General features: G+C 41.4%; 1 long non-coding RNA gene across 8 annotated transcripts; it reads right to left on the bottom strand.

Moving 5' to 3' along the window:
* Positions 1-3390: 3390 nt before the first annotated feature.
* On the bottom strand, positions 3391-5781 carry LOC106408801. 8 transcript variants are annotated; one of them, XR_007328722.1, is made up of 9 exons: positions 5448-5781; positions 5257-5360; positions 4995-5140; positions 4810-4922; positions 4578-4647; positions 4431-4491; positions 4198-4342; positions 4041-4095; positions 3391-3762 (listed from the first exon to the last, which is right to left on the bottom strand). It is a non-coding gene; the product is annotated as an uncharacterized LOC106408801 (long non-coding RNA). The 8 variants fall into 8 exon arrangements; XR_007328720.1 differs by having other exon boundaries at positions 4578-4656; XR_007328719.1 differs by having other exon boundaries at positions 4578-4656; positions 4804-4922.
* Between the last annotated feature and the right edge of the window lie 2098 nt (positions 5782-7879).

Below are 7879 nucleotides of genomic sequence, written 5' to 3' on the forward strand. Positions count from 1 at the left end.
TTACCATGGACTTTGTGACCAGATTTTCCACGACCAGGAACCGGAAAGACGCGTTCTGGGTAGTGGTCGATCGGTTAACAAAGTCGGCCCATTTCTTACCAATCCGAAAAGGAGACGGGGTCGATCAGATCGTCCGGATCTACTTAGATGAGATAGTACGCTTGCATGGAGTGCCGGCTAGTATTGTCTCAGACAGAAATCCTAGGTTCACTTCTTATTTCTGGCAGGCTTTCCAAAAGGCTTTGGGAACAAGAGTGAACATGAGCACAGCCTATCATCCTCAGACGGACGGACAGTCGGAAAGGACGATCCGGACTTTGGAGGATATGCTTAGGGCAGTGGTTCTGGATTGGGGCGACTCATTGGAGAAGCACTTACCCTTGATTGAGTTTGCTTAAAATAACAGTTTCCACAACAGCATTGGTATGTCACCATACGAGGCATTATATGGGCGGCCCTGTAGAACACCACTATGCTGGACCCAAGTGGGGGAGCGTAGTATGTTGGGTCCTGAAATTGTGGAGGAAACAACTAAGAAGATACAGTTCTTAAAGGAAAAGATGAAGGAAGCTCAGGATCGCCAAAAGAGTTATGTAGAACCAGAATTGCTGGGAAGAAGAACCAGAATTGCTGGGAAGAAAAAATTGGATCCTAGATACGTAGGTCCGTTCAGGGTCATTGAAAGAGTGGGGACGGTGGCTTACAAACTGAACTTGCCATCGGCGATGGACGCGTTTCACAATGTGTTCCATGTGTCTCAGCTCCGCAAATGCTTGACGGATCAGGATATTGTATTGTCTGAGATTCCTGCTGATCTTGGTAAGAACCAAACCTTAGAGACAAGGCCGGTTCGAATTTTAGATCGGACAGAGAAGGCAACTAGGAAGAAGACAATTCCAATGATCAAGGTCATTTTGTAATACAATGGCAAGGATGTTATCACTTGGGAAACAGAGGCAAGGATGAAGGCAGAGTATCCTGAGTGGTACAATCAGTTCGTTCAAGAAGAAACACTTAGCACGGATTCGAGGACGAATCCATTGCTAGTGGGGGAGACTTGTAGTGTCCCCGATCCTAGATAGGATTGACCGGGACGAGCCATGGTGCGGGGAGACACACCAGTCAGGTCATCAGAACTAAAGACAAGCGTATCATGGCTCAATGAGATGGTTAAGGATATCAGGAAGCTGAGACTTAACCAGAATGGAGTAAAGGCGAGTATAAGAGAGCTGGACGAGTGATCCGGTAGCTGGGCGAGGTCCGGATCAAGCTCAATCAGCCGGTGGAAGTGTGGAGTTAGCTCAATCAGTACTGATCAGCTCACTGGAGCTGAAGGACTAGCTCACTCAGATGGGGACAAATAGTGGCCAGCTCAACTCAGCTTGGCGGAGTGTTCCGGTCCGAACCAGTGTGGTCAAGGCCGAGCGGGTACTAGGCCGAGCGGGTGGTTCATGTGGAGCGATGGGATCGTGTGAGGCCAAGGCTGAACCAGAGCATGGGCAAAGGCTAAGGGAGTTGGTTTTCGATGGGGAAACTGCCAAGAAGCAGTTGGAGCGGTTGAGGGCCGGTTGGGAGTAGTTGGTGGCGAAAGGGTGAAAAGGGACAAGTGGCACCATTTCGGCCAATCCTTGGCAACCGATCGCCCAGGCAGTTACCAGACCCCTCTCTCTATAAATATAAGTCTCTGGGGTCGGTTTTGCGCATGAATTTCCTTAGGGAAAACTCTGAGCAAATCGAGAGAGAGAGGGACAAGAGGGAGAGATCGCCGGCCAAGAAAGGAACCGTGCAAGTGGTGGTTTGATCTATTCCGGCAAGGCTTGGGATGGATACCAGACAGAAGGACAAGGAGAAGGATGTGGCTCCAGGGGAAAGAACTCCTAAGGTTAGTGGTGTAGGCCGTGAACCATCGGCCCTAGCCGGCGGTTAATCCGATCGGGCTTGTGGCTGGTTTGGTGATCGAATGCATCCAACTCTCCCTCCCCTCTATTCCGCCTTATCTCTTGTATATTATGATGTTATATGATTGTTCAGATGTGGAGAGATAGAACCATGGCCCTGGGCCGGTTCGGATATGAAGTCCTAGGCCTTTGGCCAGACTTGGACATAATCGGTTTCACCATGGACTGATCGGATAGATCTAGACCTCGTGATTGTGGACCGGTTATGGCTTGGTACTAGGCGCGCCTGATCCTATCCAGGATCTGAGTGTGGCCGGTTGTTGTTGGATAGATTTGGGATAGATATGGTTAAGGAACATTAGGGAACCGAACCATGCATATTTAGATGTTGATGTTAGGATATCGGCCATGTATTGATTAATGTGTATGGATTGGTTTTAGGTTCAGACTTGGACCGTGGTAAAGGAAAGGCACAGTGAAGACTCAAGCCATGGGAAGATGTGTGGTGAATGGGTCATTATTGATAAGTGTGAAGTATTGATAGCCTATTGTGTAAACTGTGAACTTATGATAGACTAAGTGTGTAATCTAGTAGTATGAACTTATGAATGATGTATGAATCTCATTTATTATATATACAATCGATTTGTCCCTTATGCTATCTTGTTACAACCTCAATTGCATTGGAATGAACTTAGAAACTATTGACTTAAAACCGGAATCACATAGACCTAAGTAGGATGTATGGCTGCGGATCAGTTTGGGTCTAAGGACCGGGATCGGGTCATTACATTTGTCCTTCCCTTCATGTGTACCATAGTCCATATGATCCCACTGTCAAAAATCCATGTCTTCACCATGACTTTGCTCCACCTTACTCTCAATAGAAGTTAGCCTTTTTTCTATTTTCTTAGCCCTTCTTCTCAAAAGCCGCTGGTTCTTTTCAATATCATTCATCCTTGAGCCTAGAGACTCCAGCTTTGTCTCCACCGTTAAGTTAAGTCCAACAAATCCTTCTCCCATGAACTCCAAAATCCTTTCTTCCAGACTTTGCAACCTCGAATCTAAACCAGAATTAGAGGATGATCCTTCTGCAAACGTCACCTTTTCTTTGTCTTTCTTTTTTGGCAACACTCGTGCAGCTTGATCTAACTCATATCACTACAAGAAAAATGTCCTTTCTTAGCGTAAGAAAACAGCTATAATATGATTTTGTTAGCGTTATTGAAACCGCTGTGTCTGCCCCAGCTATCTTAGGTTCCCCATATATGATAGCAGTTAAAAAACTGCTACATATAGGAAGCATATTGCTATGGTAAATAAAACTTTATGATAGCTTTTATTTTGATAAAACTTTATGATAGCTTTTATTTTGAATGTTATCGTCTTTTTTATCATAGTAATATATCAATGCTATACCTATTATCGATAGTGTGCTATTAAAACCTGTTTATAGAGTCATGTTTTTTGCAAATCAGATTTACATAAAATATAATATTTAATTTATATTTCATTAATAAACCAAAATGTATTTACATCAGTATCCCAAAAAAACCTAAAATTTCTAAGGCATTCATGTTCTATCTTCTAGTGCCGCCACCTATCTCTTCTTCTTGCTTGGCTCCATCTCTACCACCATTGCTAGATTCCTCTTCCATCTACCTCGCCGCATCCTGTTCTTCCTCTGTGTCTCTGTCTTCTCTCCTTGACTCCTTCTCCTCCTCTCTTCTTCTTATTCTTGCTCAGTTCCCACCACCACAGCTAGCTTCCTCTGCCATCTCCACACCACAGTTTCTTCAGATCCAGCGTTGAAGAGAAGACAGGCTCTGTCGCAAGACGTCTTTGACTTCATTGGTTCATTTCTCTACATTAAGAATCAAAGTGAAAGTCTCAGAACATAACAAGTGATTGACTAATTAAACCGGATAATACATCTTAAAAGAACAATCCAAACTTCACTTAACAGAACCGTAAGTGATATATACAAACAACCACAAATGCAAAACAAGGATATCAGTTCAGACACATGACAACTAAACAACAGCTTAACAACAACTAAATGTAATGTAACAAAAACAGATTTGTTAAACAACATCTTAACAACCAACTAAATGGATAAAAATAATGAAGAAAGATACATACAGTTGCGTTGGAGTTGTGTGTTACTGAACCACAACAAACTGGCCTCGTTAAGAACCTAGAGACAGTAAAACTGAAAGTTCTCAAAATATTGTCATAAATAAAAGAAGAATCGGCTGAAAAGGACCACTAAAAGAACACAATAGCAAACACAACGTACACCTAGGGCAGAAGAAGAATATGTATATCAAGCAGAGGGAGAACTATGGAAATAAAAACGATGATAACTCAGATCGAGTTTCCAAGCCCTGTAGCGATGAGAAAGATGAACAACAATCCTTTAGAAAGAGAACAGAAACCGATATCTACATAACCAAAAAACACAAGGCTCAGCACATATATAAATGACTTGCAATAAAGAGAAACGTAAAAGAAAATGGCTCAAAATTGTACTGAGAAGAGCAAGTAACAACGTCCCTTCTTTTGGCTTGGTTTAAGTCCTCACATACTCAATCTGAGACCAACATTCCATATAATCAGGCATGGTGTAACCAGGACTGTAACAAAGTGAAGTTTCAACTATATAGAAGAATTACACACAAGAGGTGTCACCAGAAGGAATATCCCACTCTGTTAGAGAGTCTGTCTTGCAACCCGAGGATCTTGAAACCTGCAGATTCTTTCTCAGTAACCATACAAAGATACACAGACATGAGTAAAATCATAAATTAGCACATACACAGACATGAGCAAAATCATACACAGACATGAGTAAAATCATAAGAACCTGATTTGTACATCAGAAAATAAATTTATTAACACATACACAGACATGAGTAAAATCATAAGAACCTGAAAGCAGAGTAGTCTACAGCTTGTTGAGTGTTTAAAGGAGGCTCAGCTAGCAGCATTGGATGCTCCTTAGGATCAATAATCAGACAACTCCTTCAGATATTAAAAAAAACATATTAGAGATGACATGAAACAACAATAAAGAGAAAAACTAAGGACGTATACCGTCTTTGATCCCTGCAGTAATTCAAGGCTTGAGATCCCACGTAGAGCTTGCGTTCACCCTTCCCCTTTTCAGACTTCGGATCCTCGGAATTGGAATTTGTCTTTGAAGAATCAACATCCACATCCATCGCTACTGCCCCAACAACCTTACGAACACATAAGAAGAACCCTAAGTTATTAACTAAAATGTCTCAAGAAACAAGGGACTAAAACGCAAATCTACAATAACACCAAGCTCTGGCGAAAATGGAGTGAACTTTACGGAAGGGAAAACGGCCTTGGGAGCATCTTCGCCGACGTTGCTAGCCTTGCAAGTGTGTGAACCCAAGTCCACCACTATAGCTGACACTTCACGGTGGAACAAACCTACCACAGAAAGATTCAGACTTTATAACAAGAATATAATCAAGGAGAGAAAAAAGAAGCAATTCAAGGGTTAGGAGAGAAACCCACCTCCGCCGTAGATGGCTGCTGGAGAGCTAATCGGAGAACACGGGACAGGGCTGTCTGTAAACTCACGGTCAACACACCAAACGAAAATTAGGGTTTGGTACAAACATCGTCCACCAAAAACACAGATCTAAATCGACTTTTGAGGAAAGAGGGGTACGAAACAGAGAGAAGAGAGAGAGAGAGAGAGAGAGAGAGAGAGGTGGTGTTGAAAGTCGCACAACGGTGGTCGACTTTCAACCCTTTGTTTTTCCTAGGTGTTTTTTTTTCTTCTCGATGATTCTATTTGGTGACTCTCTGATTTTTCACCTTTAAGTATAGAAAGTGTTATTGATAAGGGGGAAATTTTTATAACTTTAGCGCTTTTCTTATTTTTAGGCGGTATGCGTGTTTTTTATTCCCGCTTTGTTAATTTTTCGTGATAGCACTAAATCACTGTTATGAATATGGACCGAAAATTAAAAACTTATCTATGACAGCAGTTTGAAAATCAACTCTATCACAATATGCTATCAATACCCTTTTTTCTCGTAGTGTATAGCTCTTTCCACCAAATATTCTTCGGCTTCACATTTAACCAGTAGTTCCAAGTATCACTTGGGTCTTGGGCTGTCCTAGCGGTCATACTCTCGCTCCACATCAATGATACGAGCCAGCATAATTTGCTCACCAATAGTTGGAACCAACACACTGTTAATAACCTGAAAATAAAACAAAAAGTTAGATAAGTTAAATTTTCTGTTCTACTAGCACAACATATATGTCTATAACTATATACATGTACCTTTATTTCTCCAAGCGCAGCATGTATGTCTTCCAAAGGATAACCCTTAAGACTGGACTTTGTAAACCGGCTCTTGCACATCCTTGGACAGTCTTCACTAGCGTCGTCTGAATAGATTCTAAACGTTTTTCCCATATCCGGAATACACTCAAAAGCCAGAACCTAGTACATCCAGTTTCACAGTGTCAGATTTCAATTATATAATAACTAAAAATTTACTAAACTATATGTTTTACCTCTAACAGGATTATGAAACCAGGAAAGGTGCATGCCTCTTTCACTTCACCCTTCAGATGGTTCATCACATGTTTAATCTCCTTTCTTGCATCCTCAAATGTTAGACGACCCCAGGGAAATGATCTGCAAGCTTCTAAATTATCCACCATCCTTAATATGAAGAGGTCTAATGTCCAGAATCCTTCGGCTTTTCTCTGATAACCCGGCCAAGAAAAAACAAGACAGTCATCTTCAATCTGTCTGGACACGGCGGCATAGACAACATCTTCTGCTTCACATCACTGATGGTGATCTTCTTTCTGTCATGGAAGTAATAATCCACAAACTTATAACTCCCCAACTTCTCGTAGTTTGGTGGATAATCACCGCAGTCTAAGCCAGAGATGAGGGCATGCTCCCTCATAGAATAGCGGATGTGTACACCATTAATCGTAAACCATGCAACATCATCTTCTGGAGTACAAATGGTGCGCAGGAGTAACATCATCCACATCCCTTGGAGCTTCAGGTTATCTTCGCCTGACATGTGGAAGAAATGTCGAAACTGAGGATGGCTTGTGAACCATTGAGCCCCAGGCTTAACCTTGATGACATTTATTGTTTTCGTCACAAAGAACTTAGTTTGTATCTTGCAAGTCTTTGGAAACTCACTGCTTTTGAAGTAGAACTCAAGGGGTTGCATTGGTTGCATTTCCTGCAATCAAAATACATATATACATATTAGTAATGGTAGTAATACAAGAAGTACTAGTAGTACTACTAATTACTACTCAACATTACTCACTAACAATAACAATGAATACAAAATATATACCTCCTTTTCGGACCCCCCCCTATCGGACCCCTCCCTTTCGGACTCATCTAAGGCTGAGAGCGATTCTACACTCGGTGCTCTCACTGGCTCTCTCACTGGCCTACTCTTCTTACTCTTCTTACTCTTCTTATTGCTCTTGTGAACTACCGGTTCCGGCTTTTTTGCAATTGAGTCCGGTTTTCTGATTCTAAGAAATTGACGACGCCTTTCATTGGCGACTCCCTTTTGATTTCCCTTCATAACTTTCATGTACAAGACATTACAACACTCAATCACTCTAAATTCAAACCGCAAAACAACAACACAACATCAACAAAGTCTCATCAACAACACGATTCATCTTCCTTAATCAATTTTATTAACAAAAATTAAATACAATTTATCACTCAAATCGGAAACACACAAAAAAACGCATCAGTCTACATACAGATTCGATGTAATATATACCTAAACAAGAGATTTACCAAGTTCTTATCCAATTTCAGAGCCAATATCTAAACATAAGACACATTCAAAGTTTTCCCCAAATTTGTTTTCAAATCTACATACAAATTCGACCAAATAACAACCAAATAAAGGGAAACTAATCATTTACCACAA

The sequence above is a fragment of the Brassica napus genome, chromosome C9, assembly GCF_020379485.1.
Source record: "Brassica napus cultivar Da-Ae chromosome C9, Da-Ae, whole genome shotgun sequence".
Lineage (NCBI taxonomy): Eukaryota > Viridiplantae > Streptophyta > Magnoliopsida > Brassicales > Brassicaceae > Brassica > Brassica napus.